Source organism: Rutidosis leptorrhynchoides, chromosome 9, assembly GCF_046630445.1.
Source record: "Rutidosis leptorrhynchoides isolate AG116_Rl617_1_P2 chromosome 9, CSIRO_AGI_Rlap_v1, whole genome shotgun sequence".
NCBI classification, from domain to species: Eukaryota; Viridiplantae; Streptophyta; class Magnoliopsida; order Asterales; family Asteraceae; genus Rutidosis; species Rutidosis leptorrhynchoides.
In genome coordinates, this window is record NC_092341.1 from 18,142,666 (window position 1) to 18,166,482 (window position 23,817).

Here is a 23,817-nt window from a genome sequence, read left to right on the forward strand (position 1 = left end):
ATAATTAAAAGCATGTCAGGGGACATTACCTTAACAGTTGCTTGTTCAACGCTCTCCTTTACAACCAGACGATAGTTTATCGAAAGGTAATATACGGGACAAGTAAACTGGACGTTTTGCTTTCCAAATACAAGGTTAGCAAGTGGGTGACACAAAACCGCAAGTTTTGAGCTAAAATTTTCAAATCTGAAACCCACCAAACCCACAAAAATATTTTGCAAACACCGGTGAAGGGTTATTCCGGAAAACTTATCTAGGGTAAAAGCTAGATTGAATTTTCAAAAGATCAAATATTTTCATAAAGATCCAATTTCCTTAAGGATCTACATTTTCATAGTCATGTGGGACTGTAAACCGCCTTTCAAATGTGCACTTTGCTTTGGAAACCGAAAGTAAATCGGCTATTTGATTGCAAGTGTCGTTGACCTAAACCCGAGGCAACTGTGGATGACACACCTACCTTTAACCATGGTTATATCGTTACTGTCATTGTTTATACCGCCGTATAGAAATCACTGATGTACAAAGTGTGAAGAATAAAGAAGTGATTCTAGTATTTCAAGACGATATTGCTTGAGGACAAGCAACGCTCAAGTGTGGGAATATTTGATAATGCTAAAAACGAACATATATTTCATAGCATTATTCCTTAAGAAAGACAAGCTTTTAGTTGCAATTATTCTATTTACAAGTGATATTCGTTTAAATAATAAAAGGTGAAGACAAAAGACAGATTCGACGAATTGAAGACGCAAACGACCAAAAAGCTCAAAAGTACAAAAGACAATCAAAGAGGTTCCAATTATTGATAAGAAACGTCTCGAAATTACAAGAGTACAAGATTCAAAACGCAAAGTACAAAATATAAAATTGTACGCAAGGACGTTCGAAAATCCGGAACCGGGACCGGAGTCAACTCTCAACGCTCGACGCAATGGACTAAAAATTACAAGTCAACTATGCACATAAATATAATATAATATTTAAATAATTCTTATAATTATTTAATATATTATATTATTTATAAAACCGTCGCCAGAAGAAAACAACCAAAAATGAGCCTCCCCAGCTGGCCATGCGATCGCATGGCCTGGAAGGCATAAATCCATGCGATCGCATGAGCCCCAGTTCCAGCCCACATGCCTATAAAAATCGAGCTTTGGTGAACCAAAAACATATCCATCTTTCTCTTTTCTCTCATATATACGTAAAACATATATATATATATATATATATATATATATATATATATATATATATATATATATTTATAATTTATATTTTAATTTTAATTATAATTCTAATAATAAGGGTATGTTAGCGAATATTGTAAGGGTGTAAGTCGAAATTCTGTCCGTGTAACGCTACGCTATTTTTAATCATTGTAAGTTATGTTCAACCTTTTTACATTAATGTCTCGTAGCTAAGTAATTATTATGCTTATTTAATCCAAAGTAATCATGATGTTGGGCTAATTACTAAAATTGGGTAATTGGGCTTTGTACCATAATTGGGGTTTGGACAAAAGAACGACACTTGTGGAAATTAGACTATGGGCTATTAATGGGCTTTATATTTGTTTAACTAAATGATAGTTTGTTAATGTTAATATAAAGATTTACAATTGGGCATCCCTATAATTTACCATATACACTCAATCGGACACGATGGGCGGGGTATTTATATGTACGAATAATCGTTCATTTATCCGGACACGGGAATGGATTAATAGCCACTAGAATAATTAAAACAGGGGTGAAATTATGTACAAGGACACTTGGTATAATTAATAACAAAATATTAAAACCTTGGGTTACACTCAGTCGACACCCTGGTGTAATTATTAAACAAAGTATTAAAATCTTGTTACAGTTTAAGTCCCCAATTAGTTGGAATATTTAACTTCGGGTATAAGGATAATTTGACGAGGACACTCGCACTTTATATTTATGACTGATGGACTGTTATGGACAAAAACCAGACGGACATGTTAAATAATCCAGGACAAAGGACAATTAACCCATGGGCATAAAACTAAAATCAACACGTCAAACATCATGATTACGGAAGTTTAAATAAGCATAATTCTTTTATTTCATATTTAATTTCCTTTATTTTATATTTAATTGCACTTATAATTATCGCATTTTTATTGTTATTGTATTGCACTTTTAATTATCGTACTTTTTAATTATCGCAAGTTTATTTTATCGCACTTTTATTATTCGCAATTTCATTATCGTTATTTACTTTATGCTTTAATTTAAGTCTTGTATTTATTTTTAATATTTTACATTTGGTTTTAACTGCGACTAAAGTTTTAAAATCGACAAACCGGTCATTAAACGGTAAAAACCCCCCTTTATAATAATAATATTACTTATATATATAAATATATATATATATATATATATATATATATATATTTGTATTTCTATAAAAGTAAACTAATATATCGTTAAGCTTTGTTTAAAAAGATTCCCCGTGGAACGAACCGGACTTACTAAAAACTACACTACTGTACGATTAGGTACACTGCCTATAAGTGTTGTAGCAAGGTTTAAGTATATCCATTCTATAAATAAATAAATATCTTGTGTAAAATTGTATCGTATTTAATAGTATTTTCTGTAAAAATATAAGCTATTTTATATACTACTCTGCTAAAACATCACGTACTAAAACGTACATCTAGACTCCCGTTAGCCCATTAGGTAAGTGTTATTCAATGTGTTATGCATCCCACAAAACATATTGTGTGTAAAAAGTTTGTTAATTTTGTATTGTTTATGGGGGTTTAAAAAAATGTAACAAAATGCTTTAATATTGCCAGGGAACTGATTATGAAGAATTTGTAAAGGCAGCAATTACTAATAATGATATTCAATTTGTTGAGACTAATAACACGCAGATTGCAAGTGTTGTATTTCCAGATATTAAGTTTAGTAAACTGTTTCTTGGTATTGTTAAAAGCGACCCAGAAAGATACACTTCATATGGTACATTGAAGATTCGGTAATGTGTTATTCCCTCATTTGTTATGCATGGACCGCGTATGATCAATCCTAAAATAGATGCTAGGATCTTTAGGGAATTGAGTGCAATGAGGGGTGGATGGTGGTGTTGATAATGTTTTTGGAACCTTATGATCGTCTTTCACTTAGATTCAAGTGATCAATCACCATGTCCCGGTATTGATTGCATTACCTTGGCTCGATTATGATTGATACTTGGGCGTAGTCACAAGTGAATCATAAAGACTAGATCAATTGCACAGAATCAACAACCTAAAATCCCTATTTATAGGTTTAGGATTTTCGCGGAACCAATGTTCGCGCACACTTAGCAAATCCGCAATGTTTATGCGGGACATCTTTGCAATCCCAATTTATGCGGGCATCTGCAATGTTATAGCGCATTAGGAAATTGCTGTTAATTTCTGCGGCTCTGATAGCACTTGTTCTTGGATTGCCTTTTGCACTAAAAATATGTACAGTAAGTATAGAAGTGACTGTTTTGACACACTAAATAATGGATGGGTCGACTAAGTATCACTATATAAGGGAACGGGTCAAACGGGTGAACAGGTTCAAAGTCGCATAAATTCTACTGAAATGGGTCGATTGCGGCTGTTTTTGTAATATGCATATTAAATGTTTGCGGGTCAACCCAACCTGACTTGGGCTATTTCATCCCGTACCCATCTTGACACTTCCAAGTTAGTGTCACTATTGATAAAATGTTTTCTTTGTACTTGTATTTATGTTTGTTTTGTTTCTCATGTTCAAGTGAACTAAACAACACGGCAACTTATACAAGCTTTTAGCTCTCTACCTATTAAATAACGTTATTTACTTATATACATTTTGTAGAAGATACTTTCGAGAAGGACAAGATTATACAATTTTTGAACGATAACAAGTTTCCATTGGTCACTATTATAACCGAGTTAAATTCCGCCAAAGTTTTTTCCCTTGATAAACTTCAGGTAACTATCATTTTTCAAGTATCAGTTATAATTTCACCATGTTCTTTAACATTGTCGTAAATGAAGTTAGTACCTATATACAAGGTGTTTGGATGTGCATTTTAAAAGTGATTATCTGATATGGAGTAATAAAATATCAAAAATCAGATATCGGATATTTGTTTTAAATATAGTGGCATGTTGGAAACAAATTGTGAATGTGTTCCAGGTTTATGTCTTTGCAGAAGTCACAATTTCAAGAAATTACTAGAGCCATTTCAAGATGCTGCAAGGAAGTTTAAATCAACGGTTCACAACTTAGAGTCATTATTTGTTGGACGGTGGTAATAATACCACATGTTTTTTATTTGGCTTAATTCTCATTCTAGAATTGCATGCCATATATGAAAGTCAAATTCAACTATACGGCTACTTTGATATTTTGCATGCACATGGAAATTAGAAGGATGGCCATATTAAAGTCTGGTGATTCACACAAGCCTTCACCAACCATTCTCTACTATAAAAGAAGAAGAGAAGCTGTTATATTGATCATCCCATTCTTCACATATCCCATCCCAAATATTACATACTTGGAAGAGTTCACTAATAACTCTTGTAAAAGTATTAAGAGAAAGAGTTAATTACTCTTGTTCTTGTGAGAAACATTATAGAGTGAGGGAAGTGTAATAATCTAGTGAGAGGTCCAAATACTTCATTAATATTTTCGGTGCCTAGATTAGAGTGATACATTGTAACCTCGGGTTTGCCATATTTGCTAGTAAAATTCATCTCTGCTTCCGCCCCGTGGACTAGGCCTCACGCCGAACCACGTAAATTCTTGTGTCTTTATTTATTGCTTAATTGTTCTATTAATTTCTCGGGTCTTGAAAGTGCGCTAAATCACAACAAACTGGTATCAGAGCTATAGCTGTGATTAAATATACAAGATGACGATAATAAGGTCCGACGTAGAGAAATTTAATGGCCAGAACAATTTTGGTCTTTGGCGAATGAAGATGCGGGCTCTACTGAGCCAACAAGGTTATTTGTAAGCTTTAAAAGGGAGAGAACATCTACCCGAAAAGTTGACAGATAAAGAAAATGATGAACTTCTGGAAAAGGCACACGGCATGATTATTCTAAATCTTGCCGATTGTGTGCTTAGAGAAGTTGCGGCAGAAACCACACCGGATGTACTTTGGAAACAGCTAGAAACTCTATATATGACTAAGAGTCTCAAGAACCGGTTGTAAATGAAACAACGGTTGTATACTCTTCGGATGAAAGAAGGTTCACTAAATGATCACATCGATGAGTTCAATAAAATAATTTTGGACTTGAATAATATTGGTGTGAAAATTGATGATGAAGATCAATCGTTAATTTTCTTATGTTCCTTGCCAAAATCGTACGAGCATTTGGTTACAACTCTACTATATAGTAGAAAAACTATTTCCATGAAGGATGTCAAATCTACCTTGAACTCTAGAGAGTTAAGGAAGAAATCCTCGGCGGATTATCTGGAAGAAAGTGCAGAAGGTTTGGTGGCAAGAGGAAGACGTAACGATAGAGCATCAAGTAGTAACAACAAAGGTCGTTCTAGATCGAAACCAAGATCTAGAAAGATCAAGTGTTACAATTGTCACAAGGAAGGTCACATGTGTAGAGACTGTCCAGACTTAAAAGGAAAAAGAGAGACTTGGAATGCAGCGGGAGCCGATAAAGTTGCCGCGGTTGCAGAAAATGATTCTGATGGTGCAAATGTTCTTAGTGTTACCGATGGCCTCTCAAGTAATGAGTGGATTCTTGACTCGGGTTGTTCTTATCATATGTGTCCTATTAGGGACTGGTTTACTACCTATCAACAAATAAATGGTGGTAAAGTCCTTATGGGAAACGATGTAGCTTGTAAGATTGTTGGCATAGGAACGATCCAAATCAAGATGTATGATGGCACGGTGAGGATGTTGACAGATGTCAGGCATGTTTCAGAATTGAAGAAGAATCTTATTTCCTTGGGTACGCTGGACTCCATCGGCTGCGAGTATCGAGCCCGAGGTGGAGTACTAAAAGTCTCTAGAGGTGCACTTGTCGTGATGAAAGGTGAAAGGTGTAACGGCCTTTACCTGTTAAAAGGTAGCACGGTTACTGGTGCGTCTGCAGTTTCTTCATCGGCTAAAGATGTAGATACCACCAAGTTATGGCACATGCGCCTTGGGCACATGAGCGAGAGAGGAATGATGGAGCTTAGTAAACGAGGTTTGTTGTGCGGTCAGAATATCGGAAAATTGGAATTCTGCGAGCACTGTGTATTCGGAAAACAGAGCCGAATAAAGTTTGGCATAGCCGTTCACAGGACGAAAGGTACTTTGGATTATATCCATTCAGATCTTTGGGGTCCATCTCATGTTCCTTCAAAAGGTGGTGCGAGATACATGTTAACCTTTATTGATGACTATTCAAGAAGAGTGTGGGTTTATATCCTTAAACGTAAGAATGAAGTTTTTGTCAATTTCAAGCAATGGAAGATGATGATAGAGAAGCAGACTGGAAAGTTCATTAAGTGCTTGAGAACTGACAATGGACTGGAATTCTGTAAAGGCGAATTCAATGAGTTCTGCAAGAACGAAGGCATTGTGAGACACCACACAGTACTGTTTACACCACAACAGAATGGCGTTGCAGAACGGATGAATAGAACGCTCCTTGAGCGAGCGAGGTGTATGCTCTTAAATGCAAAATTACCAAATATATTTTGGGCTGAAGCTGTCAACACAGCTTGTTATTTGGTAAATCGGTCTCCATCAACGGCAATTGATTGTCAAACTCCTTTGGAGAAATGGTCAGGTTCCCCTGCAAGTTACCGTGATTTGAAGATATTTGGTTGTCCTGCTTATGCTCATGTGAAAGATGGTAAACTTGAGCCGAGGGCCAAAAGATGCATATTTCTAGGGTATGCAGATGGGGTGAAGGGTTATAGATTGTGGTGCCCTGATGGTAAATCATCCCGATTTCTTATCAGCAGGGATGTGACATTTGATGAGTCTGCTACGTTGAAAAAGACAAAGGAGGAACAAGTAGTTGCTGAAAAAGATCGCGAAGTTGAAGAGCAGGTGGAGCAAGAAATAGAAGTTCCACAAGGAGTAGTACAAGATACTCCCGTCGAGCCCGTTGTAGAAGACGTACATGACTCTGGTGTTGATCAAATGACACCAGAAGATCAGTCAGATGAGCAACATGATCTACAGAATTATAATATAGCAAGAGATAGAGAACGACGAGCAATAAAACCACCACAACGGTTCGGGCATGCAGATTTGGTAGCTTATGCCCTGAGTATGGCAGAAGATATAGAGGTCCAAGAACCTGCTACATATCGTGAAGCTATTAGTGGCCCAGAATCTGCAAAGTGGTCTATAGCTATGAATGAAGAGATGGAGTATCTTTACAAGAATCATATGTGGGAGCTAATGAAACCTCCTAAAGGTCAGAAGATTGTTGGATGCAAATGGATCTTCAAGAAGAAGGACGGAATTCTGGGTGTAGAAAATGAAAGGTTCAAAGCACGCCTTGTAGCAAAAGGCTTTACTCAGAGAGAGGGAGTTGACTTTAATGAAGTTTTCTCACCGGTCGTAAAGCATACATCTATTCGCGTGTTACTTGCCATGGTTGCTTTACTTGATATGGAACTGCAACAACTAGATGTCAAGACGACATTCTTACATGGTGAGTTGGAGGAACGGATCTTTATGTGCCAGCCAGAGGGATTTGTGGTCAAAGGAAAGGAAGATTATGCTTGTTTGCTGAAAAAGTCATTATATGGCTTGAAGCAATCACCTCGACAATGGTATAAGCGGTTTGACGTATTCATGACTAGTAAATGTTACTCACGGAGTGATTATGATAGTTGCGTATATCACAAGAAGCTTCCTGATGGCTCGTACGTTTATTTACTGTTATATGTGGATGATATGTTGATTGCTTCGAAAAACATGTCAGAGATCGATCTGTTAAAATCTCAACTCAAAAGTGAGTTTGAGATGAAAGATTTGGGTGCAGCTAAGAAGATATTGGGAATGGAGATTATCAGAGATAGATGTGAAGGAAAATTGTATTTGTCACAAAAGAAATATATTGAGAGGGTTCTTCAGCGTTTTGGGATGGATAACTCCAAACCGGTTAGTACTCCACTTGCTGCACATTTCAAACTTTCATCGGCGTTGTCACCGGAAACTGAGGAGGAGGTGGAGCATATGTCACATGTTCCATATGCTAGTGCTATGGGTAGCATCATGTATGCTATGGTATGTACTAGACCGGATATTGCACAGGCGGTAAGCATGGTGAGTAGATATATGGATTGTCCAGGGAAAGCTCATTGGAAAGCGGTGCAATGGATTCTTCGGTACCTCAAAGGGACAACTGATATTGGCTTAGTATTTGATAGCGGTGGTAATACTAATGTTACCGGATACGTTGATTCAGACTATGCTGGTGATTTGGATCGGAGGAGGTCTCAGACTGGTTATGTTTTTACTCTCGGAAGATGTGCTATTAATTGGAAAGCAACATTACAATCGACGGTTGCTTTGTCAACAACTGAAGCGGAATAAATGGCTCTGACTGAGGGTGTGAAAGAAGCAAAGTGGCTGAGGGGTTTGGTTGGTGATCTGGGTTTGCAACAGGACGAAACTGTGGTGCATTGTGATAGCCAGAGTGCCATACATTTGACTAAAAACCAAGTGTATCATGAGAGAACCAAACACATTGATGTACGGTATCACTTTATTCGTAAAGTCATATCTGAAGGAGTTATAATGGTCAAGAAGATTGGTACGGCAGATAATCCGGCAGATATGTTGACTAAGCCCGTTACTACAAACAAGTTCGAACATTGTTTGGACTTGGTGGGCGTTCGAAGAAAGTGATGAGCCCGAGAGGGCTGACAGTAAGCAGAGATTGATAACAGATAGCAAATGAATGGAATGTTCACCAAGGTGGAGATTTGTTGGACGGTGGTAATAATACCACATGTTTTTTATTTGGCTCAATTCTCATTCTAGAATTGCATGCCATACATGAAAGTCAAATTCAACTATACTGCTACTTTGATATTTTGCATGCACATGGAAATTAGAAGGATGGCCATATTAAAGTCTGGTGATTCACACAAGCATTCACCAACCATTCTCTACTATAAAAGAAGAAGAGAAGCTGTTATATTGATCATCCCATTCTTCACATATCCCATCCCAAATATTACATACTTGGAAGAGTTCACTAATAACTCTTGTAAAAGTATTAAGAGAAAGAGTTAATTACTCTTGTTCTTGTGAGAAACATTATAGAGTGAGGGAAGTGTAATAATCTAGTGAGAGGTCCAAATACTTCATTAGTATTTTCGGAGCCTAGATTAGAGTGATACATTGTAACCTCGGGTTTGCCATATTTGCTAGTAAAATTCATCTCTGCTTCCGCCCGTGGACTAGGCCTCACGCTGAACCACGTAAATCCTTGTGTCTTTATTTATTGCTTAATTGTTCTATTAATTTCTCGGGTCTTGAAAGTGCGCTAAATCACATTATTACACTACAATCTGATATTAAACTTAAACCTCATAAAAATCTCACATTTCTTTATTATATTCTGTTGATGCAGTTAATGAATGTATTTGTAGACGTTCAAAAGATAATCTTCGAAGCCTTTCTTAACTTTTTCGGGCTCGAAGATACAGAAGACACTCTTCTTAGTGTCGTCTTTCAACATCTCTGAAAGTTATTAAACATCTTTTTTTCGATATTAGTTACAGATAATCAGGTAGAGTAACTTTTTATGATATTCTTACTATATATTTATATTTGACAGGTAACTGCTTTTGATTACAAAAGTGGTGCAAAGTATCTGTTGGAGGTCACAGATCCAACTCCGGAAACAATAGAAGTATCAATTCAATCACTTTGTTCTTTTTTTTATTACTCATACGAATGTGATTATTTGATACTAAAGATATTTTTTGTACTAATTTTTAGGAATGTGGTTCAGGACTTATAAAGGGTATTGTGCCTCCGTTTTACAATTCTTAATCAATACCAGATAATGTGAGATTCTTATTATATATTGCTGTTTAGGTGGCAAAATGGGCAGTTGCCCAGTTGGGACGCGTGTGTATTGGGTCAAAACCAGATTAATGTTGGAATCATAACTATCTTTTCTCGTGTTACTAATAGATAATAATCATTATCTTGATTGATTCTGAAATTGCAGAAAGGTGCAGACATTTTAACTGTTGTTGGAAAATCGTTCGGACTTGTTTTTAACTAGCCCAAAGAACTTCATTCTAGAGGTTTGTTTGTGTTCTTACAACTTTTAACCATATAATTTATTCGTTACATATAATATTATTAACACGGGACACATTTGTGTTTGTTTTCAGTTTAACTATATTTTGATTTATTTGTTGACTTTATATGTTGATCATATTCAAGATACACACACTATCAGTTAAAACTGTGAAACCGTAAGCAAACAAGTGGAGAAGCTTGCAGAACACTTCAAGGGGTTGGATAATTTGGTTTTTGCGAAGATAGATGCTTCTGTAAATGAGCACCCAAAACTGGAGGGTTGTGTTTTTCTATTACTTAGAGGTGTCAAAATGGGTGGGTTGGGTTGGGTTATGGGTCAATATGGGGATTTTTCTTTTGAACCGCCAGGTTGGATTAACCCGAGACACCTTAAAGTTCTCAAAAATATTTAGCTTGATTACCAATTATATTATTTATGTAATTATTAGTTAATTGTTAATATAAATGATTTTTGAGGTTTTATGTATTATGACATTTACACTTTATATATATATATATATATATATATATATATATATATATATATATATATATATATATATATATATATATATATATATATATATATATATATATATAAGTGATTTTCGTCCTGTTTCCTTTTAGCTCAGTTCGGCACGTTAGAGATAAAATGTGTCCTGTTCTGCATAACACTTCTGTTCTACTAAGTGAGCAACAAGTCGAACCCAGTGAGTCATTAGCTTCACGACGCTATATTTGGTCTCAAAGATTGTTTTTCAGGTTAACTTTGAGGTCGTATGGTCATAATTTGTGCAGATCAAGCTGCCTACGAAGTTGAGTTCAAAAGAATTGACGACACTAATCAACAAATATCTAAAAGAACAGGCACATGATGAACAACGTGTGGAAAAATACGAGCTTTGGAATGATTAGGATGAGATTATAGACTATGAAATGCTTAAAAGGGTAATTTTTGGAAAACACGATATTAGGAAAGAGGATTACCATTTTAGGTTTCGGGTTGATTATTATCGACCCTCACACATGTATCACAAAACATAATTTGATCTTTTTTTGATTACATGTGTAATATTAACGAGCGGGAATATGTCCGCGCGTTGCCGCATGACGTGATTTTGCTATATACCTTACACACAATTTCAATGTTTTATAACTAAAATACGCAAATTAAATATTTATATATAGACACTTCAACGAACGAGTACCATAATGAATCCATGGTTACGTATGAATTTTTTTTTTTGTAAGAAATAAATAACATTAAAACATGCTAATGTTCATGAGCTTTTCGAGTTTAGTATATATGTTAATGTTAATGTTAATAATAATTAATGTTAATGTTAATATTAAACATGTTCCGCTTAGAAGCAATCTCTTTATCCGGCGAATCGCGAGAGGGATGACTCTCTCTACTCTTGTGAGTGTTTCACTCGGGGTGGAGAAATGATTTCTCTTTATTCAAGGATAGAGGAATGATTGTCTACGTCCCACCTCCCCCATACCCCATACATATGTGATTGGGTTTTGTTGTTGTTGTTGTAAGGGTATATCTGTCTTTTTATTACACTCAAGTCAAAACGGATTGTGTCAAAGGTCAAGATGACCCAAGCTTTCTTTGTAATTTTAGTTAATAGTCACACTGTAAAACATAAATCACTTAAATTATTTTTTGGACTTAAAAAATAAACAAAACTAAATTATTAAGTTATTAATCATAATAACTTTCTGAATTACTTGTGCAGTTTGTCAGAACATTGAATAGCATTGTTAGATATTGGCACATAGTACTTGTGGTAAATGGTAATATGTTCATTCTTTAAGAAAAGTCTATGTTGCAATCTTTTTTCTTGTACTTGGTGGGTTAGAGCTTAATGACAGTTCCTTCTTAAATAGCAAAACTGTATTAGCAAGACAAGGCAAACAATTGCTAAAAAGTCTGTTTAACTTTTGAAAAGTTGAGATATAATTGAAGCTAAAAAGAGCAACAAGAAGATACAACCCACCAAAAAAACACGCAAGAAGTGAGCCAAAAGTAAAAAAAAAAAAAAAAATTTAAATGGCAAAGCACATAACGTTACAAAGAAAACGTCAAACAAAACTCAAAAATCAATAGCAACAACTCAATCAAACACAACATGAAGAGCATTTAGGATTATAAAAACCAATCGTCCATCCCAAAGAATACTTTGGAACATCGAATTAGAAATCCATAAATGCGTTAGAGCTCAAGCACTTTAAAAAATACCATCATTTAAGATTATATGTGTTGTTCCGAAAGAGCATGAATTAGACTATTTCTTCTGTTGAATATGAAGAATAAATTAAAACAAATAAATAGGACAAGTCATGGTTGGTAAAACAAAAGAATTGTGGATGGCTCATACGTGAACAATTCTTTCCATACGTGAAATTGTATTTCGAAGCTAAAAGCAATTGTGAAGTAGAGATGTCACATATGGTGACAAATCTCACCAAATGTGAGATTTTCCTCACGTGAAGGTTAGGGAAGTATTTTACCTTCATACGGTAAAGATTGTTCTAGAATTTAGACTGCGTATACGAGTTAGCTTGTTCCTTAAGTTGATCTTCCCCTTTAAATACAACCCTATGTAACCTATAACTGTGTGCACAAAAATAATAAAGAAAGATCTCTGGTTTGCGCCCGTAGAGTTAACTTTTCTCCGTGTTTTGGAGTTGGGATATAACCACGTTAAATCCTTGTGTCGTTTTATGCTTTTATTTATCGTTCTTATGCTTTAATTATTCGTTTGTCGTTTGTGGGTTTGGTGATTGGTTTAAATCACCTGTCTTGTTGGGTCCCAAATTCCTAATATCTTCATCGGTCAAATAAGCCACAACAAGATATATCGAGAAATAAAGCAGACTTTATTCATGTCTTAAGTTCACACAAGATAATTGCCTACAAATTTCAAATTCATCGGCGAAAGAAATATGGTATGGAACATTTGACTTGGTTTTTATTTTTTATTTTTTATTTTTGTACTTAATCATAAATCATAGTTTGTCATAATTTCTTTTATGACTCGGTATACTTTGGAATTTTTTTTTTTTTTTTTGCTACACCAATCATCTAAAATCTTGACGTCGCTTATGCTTGAAGTTGTTGCTTCATAATTAAAACCTTTATATGCTAAAAAAAAACATGGGAAAAGTGGTTGTTTTTGCTAGGGGTGTTCATAATATCCGAATCCGAATTCGCAATCCGAATATCCGTGTATCCGATCCGAAAAATATCCGAAAAATCGGATATCCGGATTTTCGGATATCCGAAAATCGGATATCCGATTTTTCGGATTCGGGTTTCGGATAGAAATTTGCAAAATATTCGGATATTCGGATACCCGATATCCGAAACATATATTAATAAATAATAATATTTTTACACTTTTATTTATAAATATAATTTATATTTAGATATTTTAGAAGGGCAAGTGACATACAGCTGGATAAACTCACAAAAGTACATGGACTTTTCTTTCTCTCTGACTCTTCTTTGATACAGATTCACTTTTATAAAACCCTAGATCTAACTTTATCTCTACTCTTACGATCTCATCTTCAATCAGGCATCATCATCGCATCTTCACTCTTTATCTAATCATCTCATCTTTAGTCTCCATCCATCGTCGATTTAAGGTAACTATAAATCTATAATTACTTTTAATTTCCTTATCTAAATCGTCATATATGAAACAAGGTTACACGAAGTCACGAAGCCCTTTTGCTCTTTACAACATCTGATTTTAATATATGCATATTTTGTAATGTTAGTGAATGCATATACAATATTTTTACCTTTTTTGCTAGACACTAGTAGCTTTTATTAATCACCAAATTAGTTTATAAAAGAACATAAGATTGATGACAGTAACTATATGCAAGTGTTAATATGTGTATGTAAGTGTTAACTTGTTTAAATAATATAACCTAAGATTGATGACAGTAAGTTCAAGTAGGTAGTAATTATATATGGAGTTGCAACTCTCTTTGTACTGACTGATGCAATGATGCTGCTGGCCTGCTTGAATGTTACCATATTACTAACTGATGCAATGATGTTGCTGGCCTGCTGCTATGTAGGTTTTATAGTCTGAATGTTACCAAAATTAACTTGTAAACCATGGAATTTTATATGTTACTATTGATAAACTTGAACAAGATTATAAGTTATTTAATCTAATAAAAAAGAGCAAAGTTAGTAAATATTATAAATAAAGATCTTTTATTTGAACCTTGCTTCTGTTTATGAGTAGGAATGAACTAATGATATGTTTGTTAGTTGGTTAAGTTGTGTTCATGTTCCTTACATGTTAGGCTCATTATGAACAGGTGAACTAATGATATGTTCCTTACATGTTCATGTTCAGTGTTTGTTAGTCTCATTTACAACCATGTTAAAAGTTGTTAATTTAGAGCGATTGATGACAGTAAGTTAAGTATTAACAAAATTGTAGCTTCCATAAGATGTTTAGTACTTTGTTATTCATATGTTGTGATATATATAGATTTCTTTAGTTAATTATTCACTTTAATTTCTATGTACAGGTAGTGCTTTCGTTCTTTTGATGATTGGAAAGAGTGAAGAATTGAAGATTCGTTCTTTACCACGTTGTTATGTTTGTGTTTCGTAATTTGGATGTTGAACTTAGTTTAAAGTAATATGGATAATTTGTATTTTGAATTTGCTATGTTTGTGTTGAGACTTATGTATTATGTAATCTATGTGTTATGTTTGTGTTAGGATAATCTATGTAATTTGTATTTGATCTTAAGTACTCAAAATAAGTTTCGGATATTCGGATGGCCAAATCCAATATCCGAAATTTCGGATATCCGAATTTCGGATATCCGAAATTTCGGATAACCGGTTTTGAACACCCCTAGTTTTTGCCTCCAGCCGTTTTCCAAACGACAACACCCCACCAAGTTACAAAAAACCCTCTAAAGAATGTTTAATATGTCAACTTTTCAGGGGTAAAAACCGTTAAATTATTATTTTATGAATAAACTTAAAGAAACTCCACCCCAAATTTTTACCAGGTACTATCTTCTCGCCCGCCGCGAGTTAAATTTTTCGACGTTACCGTTCAACTCGAAATAACTGTACAAACACAATGCAACTAACTATGCGCGAAACGGACGTTTTTTAAAACCGCTAAATATTTCGAGTTATCTTTCATATATATATATATATATATATATATATATATATATATATATATATATAGGGGCAGGATCAATGGGGAAGTAACCAATCGGGGGGAAGCGGGGGGAAGCAACATTATTTTTTTTTTTTCGTTTTTTTTGGAATTTTTTTTTTCCGTCATCAAGATCACACAAAAATATGAACATTTAGAAGAGACACTTCGTGATGAATGTTATTATTTAGGCGGGAAAACGATCGACAAAAATAACTTTCAAGATAATATTGTTCGTGAAGAATATGAACGTTTTTTTTCTTAATGTTTTGTGAAGTAAAATTTAGCCCGATTTAGAGTTTAGGGTTTAGGGTTTGGGGTTTTGGGTTTATTCCATAAACCCAAAACACCAAACCCTAAACCCAAAACCCCAAACCCTAAACCCTAAACCCCAAACCCTAAACCCTAAACCCTAAACTCTAAACCGTTCGTGTTAAAAACTCAATCTAAATCCTAAATCTAAACCCTAAACCCTAAATTTCTAAACCCTAATATCTAAACCCTATAAACCCTAATATCTAAACCCTAATATCTAAACCCCAATAGCTAAAACCTCAACATACGCTCGAAAAATAAGATAATTGTTATATATTACTTCTTCGAGCGTTTTTACGCCAAAATAAAAACATTTATCACAAAGTGTCTCTACTAAATGTTCATATTTTCATCCCATCTATAATGTTCGTGAACAAAGTTTTTTCAAAAAACGAAGAAAAAAAAGTTTTTGCTTCCCCCCGCTTCCCCCCGATTGGTTACTTCCCTCTTGATCCTACTACCATATATATATATATATATATATATATATATATATATATATATATATATATATATATATATATATATATATATATATATATATATATAAGTATAATAAACAACTCAAACTAACTACATAATATCGATGGTTCCGTTCCCCTTTTTTACGAAATTTTCTCGCCGTTAAAAATGCGCAAGCGGTTAGGAATACTAGGTATTATCCACATGTATTCAAACACACCCGTAACAACGCGGTTTTTACTCCGTAAACACATAACGCTACACTAAACATGAATATGTAACCCGAAAGGCCTCGCCGCATCGCGCGGGCCGATCCGGATCTAGTTCACACTAAATTGGAGAGAAACAATCATACGAACATTATATTATAGTTATTTTATCTAATTTAAAAAATATAATGCTTATTAATTTCGTAAAAGTATTTTTAAACTAATGAAATTTATCTGTTTGAATTATATTATATAGCGTGTTCTAGATATTTTCACTTATTCATGTCATGGAAGACGGTATTTTTTGTAGTGACCCGAACTTTTCCATGTTTATGTATATTAATTGAGATTGATATTTACATGACTAAATTTTTCCAACGTGTTAAGCAATCAAACTTGTTAAGACTTGATTAAATGAAATAAGTTTCATATAGACAATTGATCACCCAAGTTGACCGGCGATTCACGAACGTTACAAAATTGTGAAAACTACATGTTGTGGTATATATAGACATATATATATGGTTGAAATGAGATTATGATGAGTAAGTATCTCACTAAGTATATTAACAATGTGTGATATACATAAGAAATGAGATTACTAAGTTAAGAAACTCGAAATGATATATATATAACGATTATCGTTATGATAACGTCTACTAAATACATATGTATCATATTAAGATATTGATACACTATATTTAACATGATAAAATGATATTTAAATATATCATTAAGTGTGTTAATAATGAACTACATATGTAAAAACAAGACTACTAACTCAAGAATTACGAAACGAGACTTATATGTAACGATTATCGTTGTAACGATATTTTAATGTATGTATCAAATTAAGAGATATTCATACATCATAATATCATGATAATATAATAATTTAACATCTCATTTGATATAATAAATCATTGGGTTAACAACATTAATTGAGATCGTTAACTTAAAGGTTTCAAAACAACACTTACATGTAATGACTAACGAAGACTTAACGAATCCATTAGAATGTATATACATGTTGTGTTTTGATATGTATTCTTACACTTTTGAAACACTTCAAGACACATATCAAAGTACTTCTAGTTAACAAAAATGCTTACAATTACATCCTCGTTCAGTTTCATCAACAATTCTACTCGTATGCACCCATATTCGTACTCGTACAATACACAGCTTTTAGATGTATGTACTATTGATATATATACTCCAATGATCAGCTCTTAGCAGCCCATGTAAGTCACCTAACATATGTGGGAACCATCATTTGGCAACTAGCATAAAATATCTCATAAAATTACAAAAATATTAGTAATCATTCATGACTTATTTACATGAAAATAAAATTACATATCTTTTATATCTAATCCATATACCAACGACCAAAAACACCTACAAACACTTTCATTCTTCAATTTTCTTCATCTAATTGATCTATCTCAAGTTCCATCTTCAAGTTCTAAGTGTTCTTCATAAATTCCATAAGTATGGTTTCATAAAAATCAAGAATACTTCCAAGTTTGCAAGTCTACTTCCAAGCTTTCTAACCCATTCCAAGTAATCATCTAAGATCAAGGAACCTTTGTTATTTACAGTAGGTTATCTTTCTAATTCAAGGTAATATTCATATTCAAACTTTGATTCAATTTCTACAACTATAACAATCTTATTTCGAGTGAAAATCTTACTTGAACTGTTTTCGTGTCATGATTCTGCTTCAAGAACTTTCAAGCCATCCAAGGATACTTTGAAGCTAGATCCATTTTTCTCATTTCCAGTAGTTTTATCCAGAAAAATTAAGGTAGTAATGATGTTCATAACATCATTCGATTCATACATATAAAGCTATCTTATTCGAAGGTTTAAACTTGTAATCACTAGAACATAGTTTAGTTAATTCTAAACTTGTTCGCAAACAAAAGTTAATCCTTCTAACTTGACTTTTAAAATCAACTAAACACATGTTCTATATCTATATGATATGCTAACTTAATGATTTAAAACCTGGAAACACGATGAACACCATAAAATCGGATATGCGCCGTCGTAGTGAAACCGGGGGCTGTTTTGGTTTGGATAATTAAAAACTATGATAAACTTTGATTTAAAAGTTGTTCTTCTGGAAAAATGATTTTTCATATGAACATGAAACTATATCCAAAAATTTTGGTTAAACTCAAAGTGAAAGTATGTTTTTCAAAATGGTCATCAAGATGTCGTTCTTTCGACGGAAATGACTACCTCTTTAGTAATTGACATGTAACTTAAATTTCTGACTATAAACCTATACTTTTTCTATTTGAATTCTTAAATTAGAGTTCAATATGAAACCATAGCAATTTGATTCACTCAAAACGGATTTAAAATGAAGAAGTTGTGGGTAAAACAAGATTGGATATTTTTGATCTTTTTAGCTACGGGAAATGTTTAACAAATCATATCCTAGCTAACTTATATTGTATTATACATGTATTCTAATATATTATGTAATCTTTAGATACCATAGACACGTATGCAAATGTTTTGACATATCATATCGACCCATGTATATATATTATTTGGAACAACCATAGACACTCTATATGCAGTAATGTTGGAGTTAGCTATACAGGGTTGAGGTTGATTCCAAAATATATATATATACTTTGAGTTGTGATCTAGCCTGAGACGTGTATACACTAGGTCTTGGATTGATTCAAGATAATATATATCGATTTATTTCTGTATATCTAACTGTGGACAACTAGTTGTAGGTTACTAACGAGAACAGCTGACTTAATACACTCATATCTTTAAAACATAATAAAAATAGTTGTAATTATATTTTGATCATACTTTGATATATATGTACATATTTGTATAGGTTCATGAATCGATCCGTGGCCAAGTCTTATTTTCGAGGAAGGAAATATCTGTGAAAGTGAGTTATAGTTCCACTTTTAAAATCTAATATTTTTGGGACGAGAATACATGCAGGTTTTATAAATGATTTAAAAAATAGACACAAGTACGTGAAACTACATTCTATGGTTGAATTATCGAAATCAAATATGCCCTTTTTTATTAAGTCTGGTAATCTAATAATTAGGGAACAAACACCCTAATTGACGCGAATTCTAAAGATAGATCTATTGGGCCTAACAAACCCCATCCAAAGTACCGGATGCTTTAGTACTTCGAAATTTATATCATATCCGAAGGGTGTCCCGGAATGATGGGGATATTCTTATATATGCATCTTGTTAATGTCGGTTACCAGGTGTTCACCATATGAATGAATTTTATCTCTATGTATGGGATGTATATTGAAATATGAAATCTTGTGGTCTATTATTATGATTTGATAATATATAGGTTAAACCTATAACTCACCAACATTTTTGTTGATGTTTTAAGCATGTTTATTCTCAGGTGAATACTAAGAGCTTTCGCTGTTGCATACTAAAATAAGGACAAGATTTGGAGTCCATGTTTGTATGATATTGTGTAAAAACTGCATTCAAGAAACATATGTCGATGTAATATATTTCTATTGTAAACCATTATGTAATGGTCGTGTGTAAACAGTATATTTTAGATTATCATTATGTGATAATCTACGTAATGTTTTTAAAACCTTTATTGATAAATGATGTTAAAGCGAGGTGTATATAAAATACTATTAAATTTTACAAGGAAATACTATTAAATGCGATACAATTTTATACAAGATATTTATTATTTATTTACAGATGGAATATACCTAAACCTTGCTACAACACTATAGGCAGTGTACCTAATCGTAGAGTAGTATAGTTTTTAGTAAGTCCGGTTCGTTCCACAGGGAGCGGGCTTATTGTACACTATATTTTTAAACAATTATATCTGTACAAAATATATTATATTAATAATATATAAAAGGGGGTTTACCGTTTAATGACCGGTTTGTCGATTTTATATTTTAAGTTACAATTAAAACCTAATGCAAAATATAAATGACGATAATTAAAGTAGCGAAAAATAAATGACAATAAATAAATGACGTTAAATAAAATAGCGAGTAAATAAAAGTACGATGAAATATGAAATAAAATATATTATGCTTATTTAAACTTCCGTAACCATGATGGTTGACGTGTTGATTTTAATTTTATGCCCATGGGTTAATTGTCCTTTGTCCTGAATTATTTAATATGTCCGTCTGGTTTTTGTCCATAACAGTCCATCGGTCATAAATTTAAAGTGCGAGTGTCCTCGTCAAATTATCCTTATACCCGAAGTCAAATATTCCAACTAATTGGGGACTTAAACTGTAACAAGGTTTTAATACTTTGTTTAATAATTACACCAGGATATCGACTGCGTGTAACCCAAGGTTTTAATACTTTGTTATCAATTATGCCAAGTGTCCTTGTACATAATTTCACCCCTGTTTTAATAATTCTAGTGGCTATTAATCCATTCCCGTGTCCGGTTAAATGAACGATTATTCGTACATATAAATACCCCGCCCATCGTATTCGATCGAGTGTATATGGTTATTTATAGGAACGTCTAATTGTAAATCTTTATATTAAAATTAACAAACTATCATTTAGTTAAACAAATATAAAGCCCATTAATAGCCCATAGTCTAATTTCCACAAGTGTCGTTCTTTTGTCCAAACCTCAATTAAGGTACAAAGCCCAATTACCCCGTCTTTAATATTTAGTCCAACATCATGATTACTTTGGCTCAAATAAGCATAATAATAACTTAAGTACGAGACATTAATTTAAAAAGGAAAACATAGCTTACATTGATTATTTATCGCGTAGTGTTACACGGACAGAGCTCCGACTTTAAAACCCGTAAAATAACCTTTACATAACCCGAACTAATCTAATATAAAACTACCCTATACTATATATATTTTATATATATATATATATATATATATATATATATATATATATATATATATATATATATATATATATATATATATATATTTATTACAGAGTATTATTATTATTATTATTTTTATGGCCAAAACTCGTTGCCTTTTATAGATGTGGTCTGATCCTGAGGCCCATGCGATCGCATGGGTTCTCAGTGTTAATCTCATGTGATCGCATGGCCAGTCTGGCCATGCCCAATTGCTTTGTTTTCTAGCTTGTCGACGTTATATTTAATTATATAATATAATATATATAATTTTATATAATTATATATATATTATATTATATTCTTGTGCATAGTAGACTCATAATTTTTGGTCCGTTGCGTCGGGCGTTTATAGTTGGCTCAGGTCCCGGTTTCGGATTTTTGAACGTCCTTTCGTATAATTTAATATCTTGTACTTTGCGTTCCGCAACTTGTACTTTTGTCATTTTTAGACGTTTCTCATCAATAAATTGAACCACTTGGATTGTATCTTGTACATTTGAGCTTTTTGGTCATTTGCGTCTTCAAATCGTCGTTTTCGCCTTTTGTCTTCGCACTTATTTAATATAAAAGATTACAACTTAAAATAGGACAATTACAACTAAATAATTTACATATTGGGAGGATATTGCTACTAAATATATGTTCATTTGGTGCACTATCAATAAAATAAAGGTTATGGTTGTTTTAAAAATGAATGCAGTCTTTGAAAAACGTCTCATATAGAGGTCAAAACCTCGCAACGAAATCAATTAATATGGAATGTTTATAATCAATATGAACGGGACATTTCAGTTGGTATCCGAGCGTTGGTCTTAGAGAACCGGAAAATTTACATTAGTGTGTCTTATCGAGTTTGTTAGGATGCATTAGTGAGTCTGGACTTCGACCGTGTTTTCTTTAAAAATGATTGCTTAACATTTTTGTTGGAAACTATATATTATTAACATGTAAATATTATGTGATATATTAATCTCTTAACATGTTTGATATTGTGTGATAGATGTCTACCTCTAGCACAAATCCCATTGACTCACCTAATAATAACGAAGAGTCGAATATATATTGGCAAGATTCACAAGTTCTCGAAGAACTGGAAGAAGAGGAAACGGAACCGGAAGAAGTGGAACCGGAAGAAGAGGAACCAGAAGAAGAGGAACCGGAAGAAGAAGAGGTTCCGGAGGGGGGAATAGTAGGAACCACAGAAAACCGGTCAAATAAAAGAAAATCCTCAACCAATGGACCAAAGTTAATAATGGTCAATGGTGTTTCCGCTAAGGAAGCAAAATATTGGAAAAATTACCAATTTTCCGATGAATCGGATCCTGATGAGGATTCCGATGATGTTATAGAAATTACCCCGACCCAATTTAATGAGGCAAAAGAAAATAATAAGGGAAAAGGCATCAAAATAGAGAAATCTGATTCCGACCCCGATGAACTTTATATGTACCGTCAATACCCGTATTTTTAATATCGTGACAATAACCCGGGAACCTCTAAACCACCAGATTTTTCTAAACCAATGTGGAAAACGACGACTCGTATTAGAGGAACATCATATATCCCTAGAAGATTAGGAAAAAGAACCAAGTCCGAAGAAGAAGAAACCAGTGATTCAGATTAGAGGGGTGTGAGCATGTTGTGTAATAAATGTATTGTAGTGTGCTTGTACTTTTATGTTCTATGTAAAAATTGCTTGTATTGTTTGTTATTACGAATCTAATCCTTGTCTATTTTACAGTATAAAAACAAAATGGACGTTAAGGGTAGACAACCGAATATTTTAGAAGACCTACCAGAGGATATGATTGAAGAAATCTTGTCTAGAGTCGGTCAGAATTCATCAGCACATTTAGTTATGGCGAAATTAACTTGTCAAACATTTGAAAGACTTTCCAGAAATGCCTTAGTTTATAAAAGGCTTTCCTTTGATAGGTGGGGTATATCACATTGGAGAGACTTTAAGTTACGCCGTGTTTTCTTTAAAGCGTTAAATGCGGAGAACCCAAATGCAATTTTACGCTACGGGTTAAGAACCTATTTTGACTCAACATATCCCAACATAGGATTTCATGAATTAGAAAGAGCTTCTAACATGCAACATAAAGAAGCATGTTATGCTTACGGGTTAGTGATGTTCGCTTCTTACCAAAGTGAGAAAAAGAACATCAGATTGCTGCTTTTAAATAAAACTTTCCCACAAGTGAAGGATTCAGTAGTTGGGGTGAGAAATAAGGTTTTTAGATTATTACGGGGCTGTTGAACATTACGAAACCCTCGTCCTTTTGACGACATTACAACATGCTGCCTAGCCAATGGTCATAACAGTTATTTTCCACAAGACCAAGGATGGGAAGTCGTCTTAGTAAAACCAGAATGC

At 33.5% G+C, this 23,817-nt stretch overlaps 1 pseudogene; it reads left to right on the forward strand.

The window, feature by feature from the left end:
* Positions 1–11,328, forward strand: part of LOC139867794 (protein disulfide isomerase-like 1-6) — a 46,741-nt pseudogene extending 35,413 nt beyond the window's left edge.
* The last annotated feature ends 12,489 nt before the right edge of the window (positions 11,329–23,817 follow it).